Raw genomic sequence first — 25,006 nt, forward strand, 5'->3', positions numbered from 1 at the left:
ACAGGGCTTTTCAGAAGCATAGCAGAGGCATTCCCATGTTTTCCTCACACGAGGTCATCCACTGCACTCACAGGAATGCCATTTAACTTTGCTTTTCTCTAACCCGGGTGCCACTGATATTAAAGGCCACACCCTTGGAATGAGGATGAAGGTGGAGCCTGAAGGAGCCAGGCACACTCAGGAGAGGGCAAGTAGCTGACTTGCTGGGATTTGGCCCGCATAACTCTGAACTCATACATTGGTTTTGGTTTTCTTTATTGTAGCTGACCGAGAGAGGCTAACAGGCGATCACGGGGCCCTCTGAGGCAGACTCATTTCAGGTGCAACGTGGATTCACATCACTGATCATCCAAAAGATAAGTGGGGGGCCACTGCCTGGAGAAGGGAGAGTAGCGGGTTGGGAGTTCTTGGGACAGATTTAAAAATTAGCGGAGGGAAAAGCAATCTTCTCCAAGGGGCCTCTTAGGACAGCTAAAGGGAGAGACTCCACATTTGATGGCAGCATGCAGGCAGGCAGGGCAGAGCAGTTCCGGTCCACGTCATGTTGTCCGGTGTACCGTGTTACCTACTGTGTCTTTGGGGTCCCTTTTGCCTTTTCCCCTTGAGGCCCTCACTACAAGCATAATGTGTCGTGTTTAACGTCCCTCCGTTTGTCACGTTCTGTGTCACGGGTGTCTGCACATGTTTGTGCCAGAGCTGCTCTGCCCTGCCGCAGAGGCTGCTGCAATAGGACAAGGCTCAGGGACACGCAGTTTGTGGGGTGTCGCTGGACTCTAGATGATATTCCTAGATAGACAGAAGATGTTTGGAGCTGTGAAGATACCTTGCAGCCCTTTGACGTTTGTCCTCGCTTTCTTTCAGACGCAGAAGGATAAAATCCAGGGCAGAATCCATCCACCCATCCCGAGTGAGGAGGTTCCCCCGAGCAGGTCGGTCACCGTTTGTCTCTGCAGGGAGAGTGTAAAGTGTGACTCTGTTACAGCTCTGTTCTTTTTCTTTTTAGGAAGTAAAGCTGGACATCAGCAGTCAAGGTGAGGTGGGCAAGGTGAGCATTGAGTAGCGTAGAGAAGCAGTTGTTATTGCTCAAGTCTCACTTTCCGGTGCAACTCTAAGCATCCGTTCCTGTTTCTGCGCTTTAGGCAATCCACTCGGAGTACGCCGGGCCCCAGTCACCAACCGGCCGACGCGCTGGGTTTGCCGCTCTCCCGAGCCCTGCGGAAATATCACGGGACTCGGCAATGAAGCCTCTGCCTTTTCTATTTAAAGGTGTCACCAGGGTAGCCTTCAGCAATGGCCGAGGAGTTGCGGTGAGTCAGGGAAGTAGGGAGGAGGAGCGAGGCTCCGCTCAGGTTTCAGCAACGCCACATCACCTCGTCTCCTCTTACCCCAGGCGTACACCACGACGATGGCGTCAGCCTCCGAGTGCGGCTGAAGCGTGCAGCCCCAGGAGCCGGGCATTCTTGGGAAAAGAGTGAGTGGCAGAATTGTTGGGTTTTGGCCAATGTGCTGCTGAGGTTATGCGTTGATATTTTGTTTTCTTTATTGGAGCAGACAAAGAAACAATAGGAAGTTGTTCAACAACAGTGCCAGCAGGAACTTCCCAGATGTCGAGGCAGCCTTCCTTTGCACCTGACACAGACTGGCATCCCCAGATGCCTGAGAGATAAGTAGAGGGCTACGACCCACAGAGGGGATGAAACCAGGGTGCAGGGCAGGGGCCCACCGGGAGGGGTTTTTGAGTCCGCTTTGGAGACGGGGTTGTCCACGAAGCGGCCCCTTAGGCCTGGGGGGGAAATAAAAGCAAAGTCTCACTTTTGATCACAGTGCTGAGGTGCGCAGGGCAGAGCAGGTCCGGTGTGTACTGTGTCATTTGTCTATTGTGTGTTCTTTGTGGTTGGATATGTCATGTCCTTTACTTTAGGCCTTTGAGGAGCCTAGCAGAAACCCTGGCATCATTGTTAGCATCCATAATCTCTGCATTCCTTGGCCTGGTACCCAGGCCATTGAACTTTTGACTTGGGAGCTCATACAGGCATCAGAATTGCATCTCTCTTCAGAAGCATCCAGTCAGGTGGCTTTTCAGGTCTTTTTCTGAGCTGCACGGACAGCCGTGCTCCTCAGTGCTCCATTTCAATGGATTAGGCTTTGTAAGAATGCAAGGTTAGGGAGAGCATTCTGACTGTAGGATTCCTGGGTATCCATCTTTGCAGTTCTTGGAATAAATCATTCAGCCAGCATCTTCCTCCAGGGTTCTCTGAGCCTCATCAGTTTGCCATCTGTCTCACCTCGGTCATCTCCTTTTGCATTCTCTCAGTCCTTGCAGCCACTTTCCTTGCCAGGAGATTTCTGTCCCTGTTGTGTCCCCCCTGTCTGTCACGTCCTGTCCTGTGTCACGGGTGTCAGCACACATTTGTGCCGGAGCTGCTCTGCCCTGCCGCATAGCCTGGTGCAGTAGGAGAGATCCCGGGGACGTGGCGTTTGTAATGTGGGGTGTAGTTGGACTCTAGGTGGGATTTGTAGATGGACACAAGATGTCTGGAGCTCCTAATTTATCCTGCAACAGTTTGACTCTTGTCCTAACTTTTTTTTCAGATTCAGATGGATTAAACGTGTGCCAGAGGGCCCCATCCCGGGTGAGGGGTTTCCCCTGAGCAGGTGAGGCACCGTTTGTCTCTGCAGCAGAAGTGTATATGGTGACTGTGTTACTGCACTGTTCTTTGTCTTTCTTTTTAGGAAGTAAATCTGGATACCAGCAGTCAAGGTGAGCAGTGGAAAGAAGTAGTTGTTATTGCTCAGGTCTCAATTTCTGGTGCAGCTCTAAGCTTCCATTCTCGTTTGTGCACTTTAGGCAATCCACTCGGAGTATGCCAAGCCCCTGTCACCAACCGGCCGATGCACCGGGTTTCCTGCAAATGTGAGCCCTGTGGATGCATTACAGGACTTGGTGATGAAGCCCTGAACTTTTCTATTTAAAGGTGCCATCCGGGTGGCCTTTGGCAGCTGCCAAGGAGTTGCAGTGAGTCAGGGAAGTAGGGAGGAGGAGCGAGGGTCCCCTCAGGTTTCAGCCATGCCAAATCACCTCATCTCCTGTTAAACCAGGCGTCCCCTGTGACGACGGCCTCGGTCTCCGAGCGTGCCCGAAGCGTGCAGCCCGAGCAGCTGAGCGTTCTTAGGAGCGCGGTGAGTAGCAGACTTGTGGGGTTTTGGCCGATGTGGTGCCACGATCAGGCATTGATGTTTGGTTTTCTTTAATACAGCTGTCTCAGAGACACCAGCCCAGTGCCAGCAGGACCTTCCCAGCTGACGAGGTGGCCTTTCTTTGCACCTGAGACCGGCATCCCCAGATGTCTGAGAGAGAAGTAGAGGTCTACCACCCCCAGGGGGGATGAAAGCAGGGTGCTGGTTTGGGAAATACTGGGACGGGTTTTTGAGTCCGCTTTGGAGGTGGGGGGGGTGTCCATGAAGTGGCCTCTTAGGCCACATACAAGGAAAGTCTCACTTTTGATTACAGTGCTGAGGTGCGCAGGGCAGAGCAGCCCCCGTGTGTATCATGTCCCTTGTCTATTGTGTATTATGTGTTGTTTGGGAATCTCATGTCTTTCATCTTAGCCCTTTCAGGGGCCTGTCAGAAACCTTGGCATTGTTCTTATCGTCTGTGATCTCTGCATTTCTTGGCCTGGCACCCATGCCATACAACCTTTGCCTGGGGAGCTCAGACATATATCAGAATTGCATCTCTCTTTGGAAGCATCCAGTCAGATGTCTTTTCAGGTCTTGTTCTGAGCTGTACGGACAGCTATGCCCTGCCAGGATCCATTATGGCAGATTAGGACTTGAAAGAATGTGAGGACAGGTAGAGGTTTCTGAATGTAGGATTCTCGGGCATCCATCTTTGCAGTTCTTGGAATAAATAATTCAGTTAGCATCTTCTTCCTTCAGTGTTTTCTGAGCCACATCAGCTTGCCATCAGTCTCACCTCAGTCATCTCATTTGGCATGCTCTCGGTGCTTGCAGTAATCCTTTTTGCCAAGAGATTTCTGTCTGTGTTGTGTCTCCATTGTTTGTCATGTCCTGTCTGTCCTGTGTCACGGGTGTCCACACATATTTGTGCCGGAGCTGCTCTGCCCTGCTGCATAGCCTGGTGTAATAGGAGAAGCCCTGGGGAGTTGAAATTTGTAATGTGGGCTGTACTTGGACTCTAGATGCTGTTCCTAGATTGATATAAGGTGTTTGCAGCTTTTGAGTCATCCTGCAGGTGTTTGACATATGTTCTAAGTCTCTTGCAGGTGCAGATGCATTGCATCCATGGCAGAGCACCCCATCCTGGGTGAGGGGGTTCCCCTGAGCAGGTCCGTCACCATTTGTCTGTGCAGGGGGAGTGTCAAGTGTGGCCCTGTTACAGTGCTGTTCTTTGTCTTTATTTTTAGGAAGTATAGCTGGATCTCAGCAGTCAAGTTCAAGAGGGTAAGGTGAGCAGTGAGCAGTAGCCTTTCTTGTTGCTGAGGTCTCAATTCCTGGGGCAAGTCTAAGTCTCCATTCTCGTTTTTGTGCCTTAGGCCATCTGCTCGGTGCATGCCAAGCTCCCATCCCCAACGGGCCGACGGACCCTGTTTTCCGCTCTCGCGAGCCCTGCGTTCCGGGCAGCCATCAGGAACCGCCGAGGAGTTGCGGTGTGTCAGGGAAGTAGGGAGGAGGGGCGAGGGTCCACTCAGGTTTCAGCAATGCCACGTCACCTCCTGTCCTCTTAACCCAGGCGTACCCCACGATGATGGCATCGGCCTCCAAGTGCAGCCGGAGCGTGCGACCCGAAGATCCAGGCCTTCTTAGGAGAAGGGTGAGTAGCAGACTTGTGGGGTTTTGGCCAATGTGGTGCCACGATCTGGCATTGATGTTTGGTTTCCTTTGATATAGCTGTCTAAGAGACAACGGCCCGGTGCCAGCAGGAACTTCCCAGCTGGCGAGGCGGCCTTCCTTCGCACCTGACATGGACTGGCATCTCCATATGTACAAGAGATAAGTCGAGGGCTACGACCCACAGAGGGGATGAAAGCGGGGTGCTGGGTCGGGGCTCCTGCGGGGAGGGGGGTTGAGTTGTCTCTGGAGATGAGGGTAGCCAAGATGTGGGTCCTTAGGCCCCATAAAAGGAAAGTCTCACTTTTGATCACAGTGCTGAGGTGCGCAGGGCAGAGCAGGCCCGGTGTGTATCGTGTCCCTTGTCTTTTGTGTATTATGTGATATTTGGGTATCTCATGTCTTTTTTCTTAGCCCTGTGAAGGGCCTGTCAGAAACCTTGGCACCATTCTTAGAATCTGTGATCTCAGTGTTCCTCAGCCTGCAGCCATGACATGCAAGCCTTTGACTGGCAGCCATGCCATGGTACCTCAGGAGCTCCAACGTGCATCAGAATTGCATCTCTCTTTAGAAGCATCCAGTCAGGTGACTTTTCAGGTCTTTTTCTGAGCTGCACGGACAGCCGTGCTCCTCAGTGCTCCATTTCAATGGATTAGGCTTTGTAAGAATGCAAGGTTAGGGAGGAGAATTCTGACTGTGGGATTCCTGGGTATCCATCTTTGCAGTTCTTGGAATAAATCATTCAGCCAGCATCTTCCTCCAGGGTTCTCTGAGCCTCATCAGTTTGCCATCTGTCTCACCTCGGTCATCTCCTTTTGCATTCTCTCAGTCCTTGCAGCCACTTTCCTTGCCAGGAGATTTCTGTCCCTGTTGTGTCCCCCCTGTCTGTCACGTCCCGTCCCGTGTCACGGGTGTCAGCACACACATTTGTGCCGGAGCTGCTCTGCCCTGCCGCATAGCCTTGTGCAGTCGGACAAGTCCCTGGGAGTTTGTAATGTGGGGTGTAGTTGGACTCTAGGTGGGATTTGTAGATGGACACAAGATGTCTGGAGCTCCTAATTTATCCTGCAACAGTTTGAGTTTTGTCCTAACTTTTTTTTCAGATTCAGATGGATTAAACGTGTGCCAGAGGGCCCCATCCCGGGTGAGGGGTTTCCCCTGAGCAGGTGAGGCACCGTTTGTCTCTGCAGCAGAAGTGTAAATGGTAGCTCTGTTACTGCACTGTTCTTTGTCTTTCCTTTTAGGAAGTCAAGGCCGAGTGGGCAAGGTGAGCATTGAGTAGTGTACAGAAGCAGCTGTTATTGCTGAAGTCTCACTATCTGGTGCAGCTCTAAGCATCTCTTCTTTTTTTTTATTTTTTTATTTTAGGTGGTCCTCTTGCCATCTATCCTGGCTGAGCATGCCATGCCACGTGGGTGCAAGCTTAAGGTATCGGTGTGGCATACTTGTCAGGATAGGGAGGTTGTGTTTTCACAGTATCTCAGCTTGGTTTTCTGTTTTGTGTCCTTGCAGGTGCTTTTGCTGCCCTAGGCATGTCAAGGAACGGAGGAGGGCAGGTGAGTCGGTGTTTAGGCAGGCTGACTCATAGGTGAGCATTACACAGCAGCATGCTAAGTGTGTAGCTTTTCTTTTTGCAGGTATCTTCTGGGCAGCCTCCGGAGTCAAATGAAGATTTGAGGTGAGCTGGGGCAGTGGTGTGGAGGAGTCCCGGGGATTACTGTTGTTGAGGGCAATAGTCACCTTTTCTGTTTTGTCTTAGGTACCTTGAGGAGGTTTGTAGCCAAAGCTTGGAAACGGCAGCACCGAAGCACGCGTGGAGAACATCTCAGCGTCCACATCCAACCACCGATGGATTTTATCCTCTCATCTTCCAAAAGCTAAGTGTCGGGGCCAGTGGCTGGGAGAAGGGGAAAAACCTTTACTATCACAGAGGGCAATTTGATGTCAGCTTAGCGTAGAGGTCTGTAGTGGGACCGGCTCTCTGGAAGAAAAGGGAGAGGGTTTCTCCTCAGCCTGACCAGAGCCTTTGACGGGCAGGGCAGTTCCGACCCATCTCAGGATTCTCATGAACTTTGCGTTGTCCGCCTTCCTCGGCCCGACGCTGTTACGGATCTTTCCCCTGAGGAGCTCGCCTTCAGGTCCGGAGCTATCGCCACGGTCACCTGGCCGTCCGCTTCCTTCTCTAGGCTCGCCGAGCCTCTCGAGCATCCTCTTAACTGCTGTGGCAGTAACTTCTTTTAACAAGTTACATTTCATCATCACGTTCTATCGTCATAGGGCTTTCTTTCCTTTGGCATCATCAGCCTCTGGCTCATCTTGCAGTAGGAATCTTGGGTCCCTAAGGGGAAAGTGCCAGGCAGTGGCCACTTGTCTCTGTGTTATGTCACCTGTGTCTATGTTATGTTGTCCGTGTCTGTGTTATGTAGTCTGTGTCCATTGTCTTCCGTGTCATAGGCCTTTGTTACGTCCCGATGCTTTATCGGCACTATTCTGTGCCATATAGGCCGTATTTTACTCACGTTCCTTCCCGGATATCGCTTATTCTGGCATCTTTACATTTTTACTCTTTGAGACTGGAATGTCTCCAACAGACAAGATGTTCTCATCCATCTTCCTTTTCACTACCAGCTTTGGTAGTGCCTTTTTTTCCACGCCATTCTCTTGGACTTTCTGAGGGAGCGTCTTACACCCTCCTCAGGTGACTGCAGCAGTTCTATAGGTTCCATCTTCTCAAAGGGCATAGGGCTCAAGAATTAATCTTTCAGAGAATTATCTGAAGTCCTGGCTTACATTGTATGTGCCTATGTTGGCTTATATTGTATGTACCTGTATTGTGTGTACCTATGCTGGCTTATACTGTATGTACTTACATTGTATGTGCCTATGTTGGCTTATATTGTATGTACCTGTATTGTGTGTACCTGTGCTGGCTTATACTGTATGTACTTACATTGTATGTGCCTATGTTGGCTTATATTGTATGTACCTGTATTGTGTGTACCTATGCTGGCTTATACTGTATGTACTTACACTGTACCATTTATGGTCGGAGCTGCCCTGCCCTGGCATGTAGTCACAGTTAGGTAGAAGAGTTATAAAAACTTTAGTATTCATCTGTCTTTTATGGGATTTTGGGTGGAAAATTTATTGGTCCAGAGCGGGGACAAGTCCTAGCTGTCAGATAGCCACTCATTGACCACTTCCTGTCATCTCACAGGTGGTCCCCGAGGCTACCGATTTCCCCACAATCTACCATCTGACGTCAAGGAGCAGCAGCCAGAAGACGTGTCGAAGCACATTCTTCAGTGTCTCAAGTAAGGGCTGCAGTGAGAAGATAAGTGGGAAGAAAGTGTGAGCGTGTGTGAGAGCACATGACTGTGTCTGTCTGTCTGCTCGTCTCTGCATGTGCAAGCGCATGCTGACTGGATTTAGGGAAGGGAGGAAGGGGCTGGCTGGGGTCAGCCTCTGCTGAGCCTCAGCTCTGGCTGCTCCTGCTCATAGGGTAAAGCCAAAAGCTGTCATGATCAAAAATGCAGGCTGCCCTTCTGTCCTGAGTCACAGGGGCCGTTTCTTCTGAATGACTCAAGATGGGAAATCATTCTTGGAGCTTCAGAAGAAAAGAACCCCAAAACCGTAGGTACATTTGTAAGAGTGTGTATGTACGTACATTTCCTTTGATAAAGAAGAAAATTTTAGAAATATCATGTCACGTCTGACTTCCTAGAGAAGATCCTGAACTCTGGGCTTCTGAAAGCAAATGGCTGTGCATTTATAGGAGCGTTTCCCTTCTTTTTATATGCCTCCCCCAGTAATCTTCTACCCTTGCCCACGGCAAGGAGAGTGTGGTGATTTGGCTGCTCCGCTCTGCCGAGGGTGTTGCAGGCTGTGTAGCAGGGAGTGAGGCCTTTGTGGCTGCTCATCAGACATTTTCCTACAGCGTTCTCCCTGCAATGGTAAAATGAGACTTGTGTTAGCGAGCAGTCAAGTAGAGCAGGTAACATTAGAAAAGAATTGTTTCTGAGCTGCTGTTCACTAGCACGTGTTTCCCCTTTCCGGCAGAATGCAGCCGCCCAAGAAGGGATTTTTTGTGGCTCAGCCAGATGTGCTCCTGCCTCCCACCGAGACACTGAGACGGAGCTGAGTTTGCATTCCAATATCTTGGAACAGAGGCTCATGGGAAGTTTTCTCAGCTATCCAAGGCACGGAGCCCTGGGGCCAAGTCAGCCTGAGCTGTTGCGTGCTTGCTGTGAGCCTTGAGGTGAGCGCGCATCATTGCGGGCTTGGGATCGATTGAAATGCACTGAGGAAACCAGCTCTGGGGAGGGAGGGAGGGAAATGCTCTCTTAACATGTGCCAATTCTTCTGTCAAACTCATCAGGGCAGGACAGCGTTCAGACTGAAAGTGTAAGAAGATGTGGAGTGAGACAGAGAATCTGACAGGAGCACTGGACTCACAAGTGCACGAATTTTGCTTTTGGCTTGGATTTAAACTCAGAAGTTGTAAGGAATTTGGGAAGGAGAAGGGAAATTTCAGAAGGAGAAGAAGAAAAAGAAGTTGTTGTTGTTACAGCCCTGGCAAAATCTTTGGTTCTAGCTAATAAAGGAAGTTAGTTGAAATAAAAAGAAAGAAAAAAACGTGGTTTTTTTTCCTTCACTGTTGTATTTGTTGGTGGTAGATGGTGTGTTGTTTTATTTCTTGGTCTTATTAACTCTGTGTAAATATTTTTTTTGAGTGAAGCTAACTTTCTGGATGGGTTGGTTTGTCTTTGAGGTAGAGTTAATTTCAAGAGATTTCTTTCCTAGACTTCTGATAGGTATTCCTGGGATTTTGGTTTTGTTTACTGTATGTATCAAGAGAGAGATTTGGTAGGGCCAGCTGGGCTGCTGGAGTTTTGGGTGTTAATTTATTAGATGGCTTTTGTTCAATGCAGTTTTGAATTGGTGAAAGGGTTTTTAATGTAGTGGTTTTAAGGCGGTTTTTAAGAATTGATTGTATTGTTTCACGTTGTTTGTAGTTGGTGTATGATAAGGGATATGGTGGAACTTCTTGAATGTTCTGGTTTTAGCGTTCCTAAGTTCCGATTTCTTTCTGCTTTGCTGTTTTGTTTCTGGTTTTCTTTTGGGGGACAGGGGCATTTGTATACGGTGGGTTTCTAGTGGCAATATGTCTTTCAATTTGGGTAGTGATATTTTTTAGTATTTTAATAGTTTTGATTTTTTTTATTTTCATGCTTTTAATGAGTTGTTTTAAAATTTTGAAGATAACCTTTCTAGATGATTGGTTATTATTTGTGAGTTAGCCTCAAGGTAGAGCTTTGGGGGCTTTTTTTAGTAATGTTTAGGGTCAGTTGTAGGGTTTTGAGTTTAGTGAGTTGGTTGGATTTAATTTTTCATGGGTGTTTGTTTTTACTAGCAGTTCTGTCATTTTCAATGTGTATCTGAGTTTTTTGGGGTTTTGAGCCATTGGTTTAGGAGGAAGTTTATGATGAGAATGTACGGAGCTTTTGGGCTAGTTATAGTGGGATTTCAAATGTCTTGACAGTTCGGTTGATTTGAGTTTTTCTTAGGGTTAAATGTTGTGGGGTCTTTGTTCTGTTAGTCCTAGAAATAGGTTTTGTTTGGATATGCTGCGATGGGATGAGCGTGGGCTGCGTACCGGTGCTGCCGAAGGCGTGGTATTTTTGTGGTTCTGATGCGTTGGGTTAATGAATTGATACGGTCTAATATATAGATTAATTAAAGTAGAAATAAATATCAATATAAAAACAAATATAAAATGATAGTGGTAAACATAAATATAGAAAACAAATAGATAAACACATAAAACTATACTATATAGTATATTATTGTAACAGATGATAATATATAGAAATGATAGTCTATTATATATATATATACAAAGATATATAAAGATAGGTTGTAAATACAAAAATATTTAGATAGAGTTAAAAGAAATTGGGGATTTTTTTGTTTTTATTAGGTTTTAGGCTGGGGTTTTTTTTTCTAAATAGAAATAATATAAAAATAAAAATCCAGATATCCAAATATATAACACGTATACCGATATCTCTAAATATTTAATATAAAGAAATAGAAGTAAAAGAATATATAGGATATAAAAATAATATATCTATTATTATATTAAAAGGTATTCTCTCTAGTATGTATAATACCTACAAATATAATAAATAAAAAATTATAAATGTAAATGTGAATAGAATGATGAAAAATAAAATTATTTTTAGAGTTTTAAATATGGTTTAGATAAAGGGGTGTCTTTGGTTCTTGTTTGGTTAGAGGCAGGGGTTTTATTTGAAATAATAGAAATATTATAGAAATGTGAATCTTAAGATAGAAATCTATCATAAGTATAGAAAGAGAAATGACGAAACTATGGATATAAATTGAAATCTAAATCTACGTCAGTAATGTGAAGGGTTGTATAGAATAGAAGTGACCTTATGTGGCAATATAAATGATAAATGGGAATAGAAATATAAAAATATGTAAATATAGTTGGAAAGAAAGGGAATTTTTTGGCTTTTATTTTAGTAGAGGCAGGGGTTTTATTTTAAATAATACAAGTGTTCCAGAAGTGAAAATCTGAATGCAGAAATAGATAATCAATGAATCAAAATACGTATAAAAATATAGAAATAAGTCCTCGGAATAGATGTAATATAGATTATCAATTTATTTATAAATTGACATTGATAAAGATAAATGTATCAGTAAGCAATACACATTATAAATATAAATGTGAATATAAATAGGAAAGCATAGGGGTAAAATCTATTTAAATATTGTCTAAAAGAAAGGGTTGGGGTTTTTTGGGTTCTTCTTGGGTTAGAGGCAGGGTTTTTATTTTAAATAATATGAATATAGATATTACTCTTACCTGTTTCTAAATATTGAGATAGATAATCAAGATCTAAATATAAAACCTAAGTAAATATAAATAATAGGAAGGGATGTAATATAGAATACAAATAACAGTATACATTGATATACATTTTAAATGTAAATGTGAATATGAACCTGAAAAATACAATTTTAAAAAAGATTGAAATAGAGTTGAAAAGAAAGGGGTTCTTTTTGGCTTGAATTTGGGTAGAGGCAGGGGTTTTATTTTAAATAATGTAAGCGTTACAGAAGTAAAAATCTTAACACACAAATATAGATTAAATATAGAAAGATATGAATAAAAAGATGTAAATAAATAGAAGAAATAGGAACAGATGTAAAATAGAATATGAACTTATAAAAAAATCGGGAATTATAAATGTAAAAAAAAAACATTATACATCAATATACATTTGAAATATAAATGTGGATATAAATATGAAAAAAATTATTTTTTTTACAAATTTAAATACAGTCGAAATTAAAGGGGTTCTTTTTGGCTTTTATCCGGGTAGAGGCAGGGGAATTATTTTAAATAATGTAAGCGTTACAGAAGCAAAAATCCTAACAAATATATAATTACTATGTACAAATATAGAAAATATGTATAAAAATAGAGAAATAAATTTAAGTACTAGGGATAGATGTAATATAGAATATACATTTATTTACAAATAGGAATGTATAAATATACATCAATATACATTGTAAATAGAAAGGTGAATATTAATATCAAGAAATATTTTAAAAAATATTTAAATATTTTTAAAAGAAATTGTTGGGTTTGGGTTTGGTTTTTTTTATCCTATTAGGTTAGAGGCAGGAGTTTTTTCTTTTCTTCCTCCTGGTTGTTTTGGGGCATTTATTTCAGAGCAGTTTTTGGGGGGGATCGCCCCTGTTCTTTTTTGCCGCCTTGGCTGACCGTAGCCCCAAGGCGCGCGGCGCCCCCGGCTGGGGTGGGCGGCAGTGCTGCCGCCTTGTGGGCAGAGCGCGGTACTGCAGGCCTTGAGAGGCCGCCCTCTTGGGAGTGGCGCGTGGTGGACTTTGTTTGACCTTCTCAAAGTGGAGGTCAAAAGGGCGGAAAGTGGAGGACCCCGGTGTGTGTATCCGGACTGCCTGCACGGAACACCGACGCCGGCGCGGCCTCGACGAGATTTTCTGTGGCGTTTCAATTGCGATGATGGCATTCCGGTTCGCCTGCAGGGTTCGGCATCGCAGGAAATTGTTTCTGGGGCTCGTGGTTTCTGTCGGCATTTTGATCAGGCAGCTGGCAAAACGGCTACGCCTTGGGGTCTTTCCAAGGGGCGCTGGGGGCGTGGCCGGGGCGGGGCGCCGGGTCGAAGAGGTGACGTCATTAGGCGGCACTCTGCCTGCAGTGCGCCGGTGCAGACGGCAGGGGGCGCTGAACAAAGTATAAAGTATAGACTATTTATAGGAAGAACTAAAAGCTCTATGTCACGTGCAGCTGTAGAAAATTTCAGGCTCCCAGGGAGGAAATTGTTTTACTAAAATTATTATAGGTTTAGGGTTTTTCTTACTCCCAGGCAGCCTGAACCTTTCTACTGCTTTTTTTATTCTAAAGCTAGAATTCAAAGCCAAGATTAGAAATACAGGGAAAGAAAGAAAAGGGGAAAGACGAGGCAAGGCAAGGTAAGGAAAGGAAGAAAAAAAAAGAAGGAAGATAAAGGAAGAAAAAAAAATGAAAAAGGAAAAGGGTGAGAGTGAAAAAGGAAGGGCGAGAGTGGAAAAGTGGGTGAAAAACAGAGGGAAAAAAAGAAAAAAGAGTTGGAGTGGAAAAGAAAGGACATTCGGGAGGGGCGGTGCTGCCTAAGGTGCTTCCGCGCCCAGGAGCGAAGGAGCCGTTTGATCCCCTGGCGGGAGCGCAGCTCCCGGTGGCGGAGAACGGAGCGGTGGCTGTCAGTCCGAGACTACAACTCCCGGCAGGCCCTGCGGCCGTAAAGCGCGGCGTCTGACGCAACGGCCGACGCGCCAAATGAATGGCTGGCGGGCCGAGGCGGCCGCGCGCCGGGGGAGCGGGCAGCTCCCGGCGCCTGTCCCGCGCGGGACGGAGCCGCGGCAGCGATGCTGGAGGGGCGAAGCCTCCGGCCGGCCGCCCGCACGGAGCCGAGCGGCGCGGAAGGGGCGTCCGCCCGGTGCCTCGGCCTCGCTCAGCGGTCCCGGTGGTGGGGGCTCAGCTCGGGCGGGGCGCGCTGCCGCCCGCCGATGGCGGAGCGCCAGGCGGTGCTTTGCTGCCGCGGGCCGGGAGCTGCAGGAGCCGCCCCGGGCGAGCGGCGCCGGGCGCTGCCGCGGTCACTGCGGGGCGGCTGCCCTCGGGCTGGCGGAGGCGCGGGAGCCGCCGAGCTGCAGCCGTCTCCCTCGGGCTGCTGCCGCTGCTGCGGGCGGGGGCGGACGAGCGGCTGCGGAGGCGGCTCCGCGGCGTGCTCAGCCTTGCGAGCAGAGAGCGCTCGACATCGCTGGAATGACACGGCTGCTGAGTGCCTTAGTGCTCGTGGCTCTTTCTTCCACGCAAACAGATGAAGCGGCATCGCTGAGCAGTAAAACACAGCGATGGCCCGGAGAATGGCGAGCGCAAGGAGCGCCGGGCAGGATCCTTCTGATGGCACAGGTGCGATCCGCAAACTCAGCCCCTTGTGCCCCTACCCTCCCGACCCCCAGGGGAAATGCTCTCCAGCCTCGAGCTGCTGAAAGACAAAACGTGTGATTTGACACTAGGGTCCAGAAAAGGTTTCCGTTTAGATTACAAATGCCTCAATTGTTCTTGGTTACATCCTAGGATCGGTTTTAGGCAGTGACTTTCTACCGCTTGTCGGATTTTCTTGTGCAATGGTAAGAAAATAGGCAGGTCCGATACTGGTTTCGCTTTTTTTCTACTTCATGTTCCACGTGATGCTTTTATCCAAGCAATTGTTTTAAAGTTCTACTGTGGGCATTTATGGTTCACTTTTTTTTTCTTTGCAGCACCCATGATTTTTTTTTTCTCTAAATCGGCAGTAAATATAGCTGAGTAAAATTACCTTGGTTTTCTTCCTTCTTAAATGTTTTTATTGATAATCCTATTTGAATATTCAGAAAAAGAGGGTATGTCCTGTAATATATCCTAGCTTTTCTTGTTTACAGGGTACTCAGAAAATATTTTTCCCTTAGAGTCCCACTGAAACATTCTCAGTGCAATCTCCATTAAGGTATGGATTGACAAATAAGCCATCAGTTTAGATATTTGCCTGTGTACCTTTTCCTGTAATTTAGAGCTTGCGTTCTGTGGTTTTTATGATAAATCTATCAAACTTGTGAAACTGTTTTGCAAGTCTTAATCGTTGACGGCAGCAAGAAGTGGTTTTAAAGCCTGTTCTTGACCAGACAAAGGGAAAAAGTGTGAATTTGATGCTGAACCTATCATTTCTCATTTGACTTGCCTTGAATTATTTAGGAAGAGAGAAAACTAGAAAAAGAGAGAAATAGAATTGGTTCTTGAGCCCTCCTAAAATGCTCCCCTTGATTCTGTGTGGAGCCAAAGTGAAGGGCGATGGAACAGAGCCCTGTGCTTCAGAAGGAAATCAATTTCAACCTGATCTCCACCCTGAGTCTCCCTAATTTCTGTTTTTAAAATGCAAACTAAATTTAGGAAGTGTTGGATGTTAGTATTTTGGGGAAGAAATGGCAGTTGCACAAACCGTTCCATTTCCCAGAGGCTCTGGGAACGATTCATTTTGTAAGCGCTGTAACTGCCATCGGTTGGTGGTTCGGGATTGAAATGTGCACTTGCCCTCCTATAAAGCACTCGTTCATTTGCATTTCAGTGCCAGGAGTCTTGAGAAACAGGAGAAGAGCCCAAGAGACATTTTTCATCCTGAGATACAAAAGGTAGGAAGTGACTTTTTTTTGTTTGGTTCTTTTTCTTTATGGTTTCCTGGAAATAGAAGTAATTAAGTATAGATACTACTGGTTTGTTTCTTCCGGTAGCTAATACTAATAATCTAATACTACTTAAACTGTCTTTATCTATTGAACTGGCCATTTCAATTCCAAACTTCTAAACACAAATAAAACCATCATCCTTGTAGAATTTTTAATAGGAGGGGGCTAAAGATGCTGTTTTTGTTGACAGGATTTATTGGTTCTTGAAGGGCAAGAGGTGAGTACAAGCCTAACTACTTCTAGCTCACAGACCCGTCCGGTGAATACAGCTTTGTATTTTGATGGGCTTTTGATGACTTCTAAATCAATTGCTCATTACAGTAAAAATAAGTAATGTTTTTTTGAACCTGACAGCAAAAATAACTTGAAGCACCAACTTAATAATAACAGATCACCAATCTAAGTTAATGATTTTATGCTATACTATCAAAGTTTAAAGGTAAATTATTGTGTAGTAGGAGATGGTATAAAATGTATGTTCTAATGTGTAGGATGTAGGCAAAGATTAGAGGAAACAAATTTTTATGTCTTCTGTTTGGCTGCTTACCAAATAATATTTGGTTTTATTTTCCAGGGATCGGTGAATTTTAAATTTGGAGTCCTCTATGCTAAGGATGGTCAGCTTACAGGTGATGAAATGTTCAGTAATGGTGACTTTTCCACCTTCTCCTTAATTGTTTTGCTCATCTGAAAAAAAAAAAAAAAGGCAAGAAAAAAAAAAAAAAAGGTATGTTTATTATTTGTTACCCTGTTCTGTCCGTTTCCTCAGTATTTGCTGGAGCTCTGCTTACCCAAGCTTTGGGTAAAACAAGCTTTGGGTTCCTTCTGTCCCACTGGGTGTTGCCCAGTTTGGTTGCATCTGGTGAAATTCACCCTGAGCCCTTACAGAACCAGCTCAAACCACGTGAGAGCCATTCGCAGCTCTCTCAGGACACCCGGAGGAGGATGGGTGACGTTTCTGAGCATCTGGCAAGTGCACTTCTATCAAAACTCGGCCTGTGCAATTTCTGGGGAAAACCCTTCTGTATCCTGAAGGGTTCCTCAAAGTCTGTTGAGGATCCAGTTAGCAGTTGCTCACCTGGATGGTTCCAGCTCCTCAAGTTAACACTTGTACTCTTGCCCTGTAGTTTAGATCTATTGTAGTTTTGGTATTTTGCAAGATTTGACATCTTTGGAAAATAACGTGCATTTCACTCTTTGGAACCTCTCGGATCATCCTTTCGTGCAGCACCACCTAATGGGACACATGGCTGCTGTGCTGAAGGGCTTGGTTACTAGAATTGTAAATCCCGGAGAGTTTGTAAGTCTTCTGTCCCCAGGGAGGTATCATGCTTTGTTCACTGTTGCTCTGTTTGTCAGGTGCTGCTTCTCATCGGAAGTATTAACTTCAAACTGCCCTGTTCTTTTTTTAACTTTTTTTCCTGGTTCTCTCTGTAGGGCAGGGAAAGACTCTCGTATCCTGGTCGTCAGACTCAGCGCTGCCCGAGAAGATAGAGAGACTGTAAAAATCATAAGAAGCAACTAGGACTGCAGAGGAAACAAACTGGAGAGAACAAAAGGTGATATTGTTATCCTTACCCTGGATTAGAAACATCCACTGTGCTTTGATGCCGGTGCCTGTCAGGGGCTCGTTAGGTCTTTTTAGGCAGGTGTAGGTGTTCACTTGTAGGTTTTCTGTCTGGACGAGTCAATTCAAACTTTGCTAAGCTTATATTGGAAAATTACTCTCTAGTTCAGTCCAGCATGACATTTTTGAATGTTGTAAAAAAACCATGTTACTTGGAAATCGCTAATGATGAGAAGCTTTAGGGAAAAATAAGATTTTGGGGTCGGGAGATATGCGAAGAATTTAGTGGGGACGTTAGACTGGTGTAAAGCCCGCTTTAAGCTGGACTGACACACTTGCAGATCCCCTATCAAACAGTAGTGCTTAGATTAGCCTGGTTGTTGCCCATTGTTTCTGTAGAAATAAATGTTTCCTGGTCTTCAGAAGTAAGCTGCTTTGAAAACCTGGAAGTTGCAGTACAGTGACAATCCACGTGCTTCGGATTCAAAGGAGATTTCAGAAGGGTGATAGGCTTTTGTCTTTTCCTACAAGTCCATGTAATCCTATGGAGGAGTTTTTAATTGCGTGTTGCCGAGTCATCCATCAGAGCCCTGTTGTACCGATCATCATGCAAATACAAAAGAAAAAAATCAGAGCCTGTCCCAGCCACTTAGAGCCTAGACCATTATTTCCTCAGGCTGCCCTCTGTGTGCCATTAATACTCACCACGGGAGTGAGCTGAGGATTGTTGCAGCTGTTGGGAGCAAACTACTTCTCATCACACAGAAATAGAATTGGGATGACGCCTTGGCCAGCGCCTCTCTGCTCTCGTCTCCTGAATCTCCAGCAGAGGAGTTCCGGTCCATCCAGGTGTGCGTAACCCAGTTCCCGATGGTCTGAACGCGCTGAGCAGCGCTCAGCTGATGTGGGGGGTTCAGGGAAGGCAGAGTGTGTATTATCATCTTCCTGAACCTACAGACAAATCCAAGTGACAAGCCATAGGGTGGCAATCAGTCGCATACATGCTAAATAAAACTTGCAGATTTTTTTAAGGATTGTTTCTGCTTGTTCTTTGTTGTGCTTCTGTGCTTAGAAAGCGTCCCTTAAAAATGAGTTCAGTTCATCACTTGAAACTTTGTTTGCAGACCCTCACTGAGCAGAATTTGTTGCAGACTGGGTGCACGCTGTGCTGACCTCCTGGGAGTGTGAGGAGCTGGTGCGTGCTACTTTGTGCTTTAGGACACTCTGAGGGATTTATTCCTTTTGGGATCCATGATGAGAATTCCCAAGAGAGGTAGTAATAAGGTATGAGATTGGAAAAAAGCCTGTGTCCTTGGAATGTTATTGTTGTCGTCAAAAGTTAATTTTTCCTTCTTTCTTAGCCAGTAGTCAGCTTTTTGCTTTATTTTTTGTGGTATCAGTATTTGATTGTTTAAAAAATCGCTTCAAAATAACTGCAGTGGCTGGCCACCAGGACCTTGTTCAGATTTGCCTATTTGCTTGTAGCTAAAACGTTTCCATATTGTTTATCATTCTGTTTAAGAAACTGCTGCCCAGTCAACTAAGAACTGAACATCTATCTGTTTAGGACATGGGGAGAGGATTTAGGTCATGTCTATGTTTCCAGAAAAAAGTTCCAGTGTAGTTTCTAACTAGAGGAAAAGGGGGGGGTGAAGACTCGGGGCTCTGATGCCGTTGGGGGCACCCTGAGGTGCCCAGGAGAGGGAGCCCCACTGTGGTGCAGGAGCAGGTATGTTATCACGTACTGGAGAGCAAATTATAAATAGAAATATGAAAATTACAAATATAAAAATATTTTTTAAATAGTTAAAGAAAGCGTGTTTTTTAACTTGTCAATAGGCAGGGTTTTGATGATAAAATTATAAATACAAAGAATACGAAGGTAGAAATCTAAGTCTAGAAATATATCATAAATACATACAGATAAAGTTTACAAATATAAGAAAAATTTAGTTGCAGCAGTAGATATGATACATAATATAAATAATAATTTAAATACATGTCTAGAATTTTATAGATATTATATATAATTATTAATAGATTGCATCAAAGAAACTATAAATATAAATGTGAGTATAACTATACAAAGTATAAAAATATTTCAATACCGTTTAAAAGAAGGTGTATTTATTTGGTTAGAGATGGGGTTTTTATTTGGATTAATAGAAGTATTCTAGAAATATAAATCTAACTATAGAAAGATACAATCAATAGAGAAAGATATTTTTAAAAACACAACCGAACGCCGCCGCCTTCGGGGGAATCGCACGAGCTCGGCCGAAGCAAGGCGAGAGCGGCCGAACCTGACGGCCTCGAGCGAACCGAGGCGAGGCTTCCGAGGTTGCCTGAAGCGAAGCGAGCCGAGCTCAGGCGAAGCGAGCCTGCTGCTCTCGTGCGCGCTGCTTAGCGCCAGTGCGCTCCCAGCCTAATGAGCTCCTGCCCGAGCCCGCGCTCCCGGTCGCGTCCGCGCCATGGCCGGGCCGCCCGCGGGACGCGGCAGCGGGAGAGCCCCGAGCCGGGCGAGCTGAACGGGAGGCGGCGGCGCTTGCCCGCCGTCAGGGAGCCGAGGCGAGGCGAGCGGAGCCGAGGCGCGCCGAAGGCACAGAGCGGCTGGGAGTTGGGCCGAAGCGAGGCGAGCTGGGCCGAAGAGGCGAATGCAGGCGCCAAGAGCCGAGTTGAGGCGCCAAGAGCCGAGTTGAGGCGACAATAGCCGACTCGAGCCGAGCGTCTCCGGAGCGAGCCGAGCTCCGCCGAGCGCCGCAGCATCCCGGGCAGGGCGAGGCGCCGGGCCGGGCTCGGGGTGCAGCCGGGGCTCTGGGAGGTTTCCCCGCCTGTCCCTCTCTCTAGCCCTCCTTCCTTCTCCCCGTATTCGCCTTCTCTCGCTCCCTTTCCCCCATTCCCTCTCCCCCCACAAACCTGGCTCCTTCCTGTCCTGTCCCTAGCCCGCTACTGCCTTCTGTTCCCCCTCTCTCCCTCCTCTGCCCAGCCTCCCTGTACCCCCGTCCCGGGCTTTCCCTTCCCGTCCCGCTTTCCCCCACAGCCCGAGCTCCCTCGCCGCCCTTTCTCATGCCCTGCCCTCGCTCCTCTCTTCCCGTGCCCCCTTTCCTTCTTTGCCCCGCAGCCGCGGGGCTCGGGCTGCCGGAGAATAAATCCCCGAGGGCCGGAGCCCGGCGCCCCTGGGCCCTTGCAGGAGTCCCCCCGCGCGGGGCCGGAGGCTCTCGGCGGATCCCCCCGTACCGCTCAAGCAGCCCGGCCGACAGCGCCGGAGCTGCGGCTTTGCCGGCATCGCGCTGAGAGCGGCCCCCGCTCTGTGCCGGGCCGTCCCCGCCGTCTGTGCCGCTCCCTCTCTCGCTGCCCCTGGCCCGTGACAGCGAGGCTGAGCAGGAACCTCAACCCTTCTGGGGGCTGCCCCCCCTTTCTTGCTGGGGCCATGCACGTGTGGGAAGGGCTTGGGGGAAGCGCTGCGCTGCTGTCCAGGGCAGTTGGATTCGTTCTGAGCCTTCTTTGGGGGTCAGGGAAAGGGGGGGTGAAGACTCGGGGCTTTGATGCCGTTGGGGGCACCCCAAGGTGCCCAGGAGAGGGAGCCCCACGGCGGTGCAGGAGCAGGTGGGGGGCGGGCGAGGGTGGGCGGGTCAAGCTGGGTGCCATCCCCCAGAGGGACCCAAAGCTGCCACCAAATGCACAGGGAGGGGTGAGTGGGTGTAGGATGCTAAAACCTGGCAAGGTATTCGGTTTTCTAGGTATTGCTAAAGAATAGGAATTGGTCTCTAAATTCAACTGGGGAGAAACCCTCTCTATGCACTCATTTGTTTACAGGAAATTAGGAAGCTCTGACCGGAGATGGGTAGTAGTTCTGAAGATATTGCCGTGAGGTTTTGATCTAGGAACGGACCGAGCTGTGCCCTGGAACCCTCAGAACAGCTGCAGGGGCTGAAGGCGATAGAAAGGGCTCTCTGGCACCTTTTGCCTCTGTTCTCTGCCAGTGCCCAAATCGTGTCACAGTCCCGGAAGAGGCGCTTGTCTTCCAGAGAGCCAAAAGGAAGACGTGTAAAATCCCAGCTCTGCCTTGTGTTTCGTGTGGGTTTTTTACTTCGTATTGATGTCATTCCAGAGAGCAAGGAAAGAAGAAATGTGACCGGGTCCCACTATTACTGTGTGAAGGCTTTTTTTGAAAGGCTGCTGTATTTATATTGTCTTTTTCCACTCCAAGCTTGACTTTTGCCCTCGTTTTTCGAGCTCTGCTGCATTGGGTGTCCCAAGGAGGGCGGGGTTCCTCAGCAGGGCTCTCAGGAGGTGGCACTGATTCTGCTTTTTCTGAAGGCGTCTCAAAGCGTGCTACCAGCATGACAGTTTTGTGCACTGGAAAGCTTTCCCTCAGTGCCATCAGCGCACGTCCGTGTCTGAATTGTGGAAGCAGACGGACTAAGAAAAGCCAGCACCTGGAGCAGATTTCTGTTGGCTCTGTGTCTGTGAGAAGCGGGCTGTGTGCTGGACAGGGAGAGGCGCCACTGGAGAGTGGCATCAGCGCCAGGTGTGAGCTGTGAGGATGATGGAGGGCTCGGAGCAGCGCCAGGTGTGAGCTGTGAGGATGATGAGGGGCCGGCTCCTGCCGGGGGAGGGGAGGCTGTTTTACGGGGAGGCTTTGCCTCAGCTCCCTTTTGCATGGAGCTGCTGAGTAGAGGGGTTCATGGGGGGGCTCCCGGGGCTGTCTCATGGAAGGACTGCGAGAGCTTCTCGCAGCGTCTGGGCGAACACCTGGATACGCGCTTGGATCCGCGGAGCATCGCTTCAAGGAGGTGCCGAGGGACGAATCTTTGTGCCGGGAAGCAGCAGCCGAACGGGTGAGCGCGTGTGGATTTGGAGCGGGGACTTTTGTCCTTTCCCTTTTCAATCTCATCTTGCTAGTCCCTCCCCGGTTCTTCAGGAACAAAAATGCAGCTTTTGAGGACAAAAGAAATTAAGGAGAGAGAAGCAGCTACTCTCCTAATATTGTCTGAGTTTGAACTGGGGGGGATCCGCCTTCACTTACCGTTTTATGGGTGTTGATTGAAAGAAAACCTGTCTTTTCCAGGCTGTTAGGGGTCTCCCAGGGGTGACAGGGAATCCCTGCGTTCCATTTGAACGGGAATGGGCAAAGTATTGTTGTCATATTATGCGTTTTGCTGGAATCCATAAAGTTAAAGGGTTTTGAGAAAATGGTAAAAAAGCAGGCCCCAAAAAGCCAGCAAGGACAGAGAAATGCCAAGATAGCAGAATGAGTTTTAGGCTGCAGCTTAGACATGAGAAATAGAACAATAAGCCTATGTGGTTTGTCCTTTTTGGTTGCGACAAATTTACTTGATGTATATTTTAGAAGGCTTACATGAATATGTTAGTTAGTTGGCCATTGTGTTAGAAAATATGCCGCTATTGTTTTAACCAAAGCTATGTATTCTCCATGTAATTGGGTAGAAGTAATGTGAATATGCTTTTGCTCTATGTGTGATTGGCTGAAACTTGGGAAGATTTTGCTTTATGCTGTTGTATACATTGTTATGTATACAACAATGTTACATGTTGTAACATTATGTTTCTTTGGCATTCTGTTTAAATCAGTGAGCTGTTCACATCGAGTGTCTCCATTGTTAAGTGTTGAGACTGATGTTGAAATAAACCAGCTCAAGACACTGATTTTTGAGTGGCCCGTCCTGTTCGAGTCTGTAAATAGTTGCCAGTGGCAGGTTTGAAAATGGCAGCCCATTTTCATCATCCTAAGATTTAAATGGAGGGGACAGCGCTGGTGTCCCTCCTTTGCAAGGGTTTGAATTGAGGTCAAAATCCCCCTTTCCACATGGCTTGAAGGATTTCATTGGAGGAAAGCCCCTTCTTTTCTGCTCTCCTAGGGGATGAACTTGAAGGGGAGTGAAGCAAGGTGAGCCCCGCCCACGGCGTCAGTTTTGGGGTTCAGTTGTGGGAAGCTGCAGCTCTGGCAGTGTTTGCAGGGCTGCAGTCGGGCTGTGCTGCTGCATTTAAGGGCGCTTCTTGTGCCCGTGGCCTGGCCTGGAACGTTCTCACTCAGGAGCCCTCCTGGCACGGCCTGGGCAGTTGCCGAGGCACATGGGGAATTTGGCGCCTGGCTCTAGTGAATTTGTGATCAGCGGTGTGTGTGTGTCTGTGTGTGTGAGCATATCAGAGTTTTTGCTGTAACAAGCACAGCCTTTTGCAAGGCAGTAAAGTGAGTGTCAGTAGAAGCAATGCTTTAATGAGATTGTGCAAGAAGAGAACTAAAATAGACTGAGATTTTGTAAAATAGAGTTTAGATCGAAGAGATGAATGAATTTATGGGACTTCAGTGTGTAATACAGTAAGTTTAGACTGAGAACAACCCGCCATAGAGGTTAAGTAATAAACGCCGAAGTGATAAACGGAATAGCCTGCAGGCAATTCCTGGGAGTTTTTGGTGCATTGAGAGGCTGGCACCTTATGTGCAAGAGTTTGTGAGAGGCACTAATATAGCTGTACTGTGTCTTAAGTGTACATTAAAGGTTCCTGATGAAGCCAATTCAGAACCTGAGATCTTAAAGCTTATGTGTGAACAATCACATCTGATACCTGCCACCTGGAGATCTGTGTGTGAGGAAAAACTGAGAAAAGACACTGTGAGGCTTGGGGGGAAACAAGATAGCATAAGGAGAAGGAGATAATGAGAACTAACCAGAGCAAAGAGGTTCCTGAACCAGCCCCTTTTGGGAGGGGCTGGCTGGGACAAGGCTGTCAGTAGGGGCAGCTCAGAAAATAAAAATATTTATAATACCTCATTGTAGTTAAAGCTGTTTTAAAATGGAAAGGTAAATGGGATAAGGTCCCGTATGCTGATGTGTTTTTTTTGCTTTAAGAAATCACCCAGAATGGCGGACTAACTGTGGGGTCAGAGCTCCCTCTGACCTACTGGTGTAGCTCTTGAACAAAAAAAAAGAAAAAAACAAAGGAAAGAGAAGGCAAATCAAACATGTTGTTCAGTATGCAGCATAAGATAGCAATGTATGAAGTCAGACAAAGATTATCATGCTGAAATGCAAAGCGATTACAGTTCGCAAAATGAGTACATATGATTTGTTGAAGGCTCCTCCTGAGGTAAGGGAGGAAGGATAAGGATGACCTCCCCAAAAGGGAAGAGGACTCAGGCTCCAAAGGTATACCCATTCGCACCCATCCCCCTCCTGGCAGTCCAATTTCATCCAGAACTAGGAGGTAACAGACCCCTCTGCAAGAGGCAGTGAGATCAGAAGAAAGAAAAGGGTGGAATTTTAGTTGATACAGGGGCCATATATTCAGTTTTAAATAAAGCTTTAGTACCTGTGGAGAATGTTTATGTTGTAGTGTGGGGAACAACTGTCCAGTCTGAGAAGGCATACTTTTGCAAACCTTTAAAGTAACATGTGTACTTAGAAGCTTTTGTATATGCTCAATTCACTAAACAATCTCAAATGAGTAGGTTACTCTGGAGGCAAATGATATAAAGATGTTAGGCTTAACATTAACAGCCATTGAAATTAAGAAAGACATTAGGAAAGACATATTAGAATACGTAAATAAGTATTTTTGGGGGTATGGTCCTCTGCTGTACCAGGGAGAGTGAAAAATGCCCCCCCATGGTAATCAGGCTTAAGGAAGGAACACAACCAGTAAGAATTAAGCAGTACCCCCTCAAAAGAAGATAGGAAAGAAATCAGCCCAATAATTGATAGTACTGGATTGAGGGCTGTCAAT

At 46.7% G+C, this 25,006-nt stretch overlaps 2 long non-coding RNA genes across 16 annotated transcripts in view; both read left to right on the plus strand.

The window, feature by feature from the left end:
- The window catches only part of LOC129129578 (uncharacterized), a 35,386-nt gene extending 16,659 nt beyond the window's left edge, over window positions 1-18,727 (plus strand). The window contains exon 7 of the long non-coding RNA XR_013185146.1: window positions 18,531-18,727. This is a non-coding gene — a long non-coding RNA (uncharacterized LOC129129578). The remainder of the gene's footprint in view (window positions 1-18,530) is intronic.
- On the plus strand, window positions 107-18,288 carry LOC129128404 (uncharacterized). Of its 15 annotated transcripts, none has more exons than XR_013185136.1 (26): window positions 107-187; window positions 264-320; window positions 862-929; window positions 1,004-1,031; window positions 1,267-1,307; window positions 1,391-1,471; window positions 1,552-2,655; window positions 2,734-2,761; window positions 2,849-3,016; window positions 3,100-3,180; window positions 3,258-4,349; window positions 4,428-4,469; window positions 4,557-4,834; window positions 4,912-6,017; window positions 6,096-6,118; window positions 6,220-6,279; window positions 6,364-6,407; window positions 6,489-6,529; window positions 6,611-8,165; window positions 8,353-8,484; window positions 8,911-9,109; window positions 15,573-15,636; window positions 15,881-15,907; window positions 16,265-16,319; window positions 17,128-17,249; window positions 17,657-18,288. It is a non-coding gene; the product is annotated as an uncharacterized LOC129128404 (long non-coding RNA). The 15 variants fall into 15 exon arrangements; XR_013185139.1 differs by having other exon boundaries at window positions 17,934-18,288; XR_013185140.1 differs by having other exon boundaries at window positions 18,023-18,288.
- Window positions 18,728-25,006: the final 6,279 nt, after the last annotated feature.

The sequence above is a fragment of the Agelaius phoeniceus genome, chromosome 1 (genome assembly GCF_051311805.1).
Source record: "Agelaius phoeniceus isolate bAgePho1 chromosome 1, bAgePho1.hap1, whole genome shotgun sequence".
Taxonomy (NCBI): domain Eukaryota; kingdom Metazoa; phylum Chordata; class Aves; order Passeriformes; family Icteridae; genus Agelaius; species Agelaius phoeniceus.